Below are 2,500 nucleotides of genomic sequence, written 5' to 3'. Positions count from 1 at the left end.
ATATATTTATTTATATATATATATATATATATATATATATATATTAATTATTAATATATAAATATAATATAACTTTAATAGGATTTCATTCAAATATGAAATCTCTTATAATCAGACTATATATATAAATGTTATGTTATTATATTATTAATTAAGAAAAGCAAATAAAAATTATATAAAAATATTTATTTAACATACATTTATATATATGAAATATATAAAAATATCATAATATCATCATCTCATATATATTAAATATTTTCAAATTTTGGCTAATCGATGATATCAAAATAATTTACGAAAATAAGACATATCTGTGATGCCATCATTATTGGGGTATATATAATATGATAAAAAAATATATGGAAAATATCATCATATATATAATTTATTAATTTTAATATATATTGGTTAACCGATGATGATATTATTGAAATATATAAAATATAATTGAATTATATGAAATCAAATTGAAATGTATTGAGTTAAATTTTTTCCATACATTTTTCACAATGCGTTGTGTACATGGACAAACAAAAACACTCACGGTGAAGGCATGTGAAATATATGAAAGATAATCAAATCGAATTTATATGAAACTATATTCGATTAAATGTATGAAAGTAAAATTTAACAAAATTTTGCCCATACATTTTTCACAATGCGTTGTGTACATTATCAGAAACACTCACGTGAAGTCAAGTGAGATATATATATGAAAGAAAATCAAATCGAATTTATATGAAACTATATTCGATTAAATGTATGAAAGTAAAATTTAACACAATACATTCATTTGATAAACTGAATAAATATATAATAAAGACATTTGAAATATATGGAAAATATCATCATATATATAATTTATTATTTTAATATATATTTGGTTAAATCGATGATATTATTGAAATATATAAAATGTAATTGAATTATATGAAATCAAACTGAAATGTATTTAATTGAATTTTTCCCATACATTTTACACAATGTGTGGTGTGCATGGCAAAAAACACTCACGGTGAAGGCATGTGAAATATATGAAATATAATCAAATCGAATTTATATGAAACTATATTCGATTAAATGTATGAAATTAAAATTTACCACAATACATTCATATGATAAACTGAGTAAATATATAATAAAGCCATTTGAAATATATTGAATTCTATTAAGTTAGATTTTCACCATACATTTTTCACAATGCGTTGTGTACATTGTCAGAAACACTCACGGTGAAGGCAAGTGAGATATATATGAAAGAAAATCAAATCGAATTTATATGAAACTATATTCGATTAAATGTATGAAAGTAAAATTTACCACAATACATTCATATGATAAACTGAATAAATATATAAGAAAAACATTTGAAATATATTGAATTGTATTAAGTTAAATTTTGCCCATACATTTTTCACAATACGTTGTGTACATTGTCAGAAACACTCACGGTGAAGTCAAGTGAGATATATATGAAAGAAAATCAAATCGAATTTATATGAAACTATATTCGATTAAATGTATGAAAGTAAAATTTAACAAAATTTTGCCCATACATTTTTCACAATGCGTTGTGTACATTGTCAGAAACACTCACGGTGAAGGCAAGTGAGATATATGAAAGAAAATCGAATCGAATTTATATGAAACTAAATTCGATTAAATGTATGAAAGTAAAATTTAACACAATACATTCATATGATAAACTGAATAAATTATAATAAAGACATTTCAAATATATGGAAAATATCATCATATATATAATTTAGTATTTTAATATATATTTAGTTAAGTTGATGGTATTATTGAAATATATAAAATGTAATTGAATTATATGAAATCAAACTGAAATGTATTGAATTGAATTTTTCCCATACATTTTTCACAATGTGTGGTGTGCATGGCAAAAAACACTCACGGTGAAGGCATGTGAATAATATGAAAATATCAACATTTAACTAACCAATGATATTGAAGCATATAAATCGAATCATAACTATATGAAACACGAATTTGAGTTATGTTAAACTGGTGATATTGTGGATTTATTCCTAGTTTTCCATACGTTAGTTTAAATAGAAACAATTTTCGAATATGTATACATATATGAAGAATTTATATTCTATACTAACATATTATGGAATGTAACTATTGATTGTTACCTTGGCATATTGGTGTATTGTGAGATTTCATTCATAGTTTTCCATACGTTAGTTTAAATAGAAACAATTTTCGAATATATATACATATATGAAGAATTTATATTCTATACTAACATATTATGGAATGTAACTATTGATTGTTACCTTGGCATATTGGTGTATTGTGAGATTTCATTCATAGTTTTCCATACGTTAGTTTAAATAGAAACAATTTTCGAATATATATACATATATGAAGAATTTATATTCTATACTAACATATTATGGAATGTAACTATTGATTGTTACCTTGGCATATTGGTGTATTTGTGATTTTATTCATAGTTTTCCATACG

The sequence above is a fragment of the Anastrepha ludens genome, unplaced genomic scaffold (assembly GCF_028408465.1).
Source record: "Anastrepha ludens isolate Willacy unplaced genomic scaffold, idAnaLude1.1 ptg000027l, whole genome shotgun sequence".
NCBI classification, from domain to species: Eukaryota; Metazoa; Arthropoda; class Insecta; order Diptera; family Tephritidae; genus Anastrepha; species Anastrepha ludens.
The sequence above is the reverse complement of the archived record's forward strand: the minus strand, read 5'-3'. Positions refer to the sequence as shown.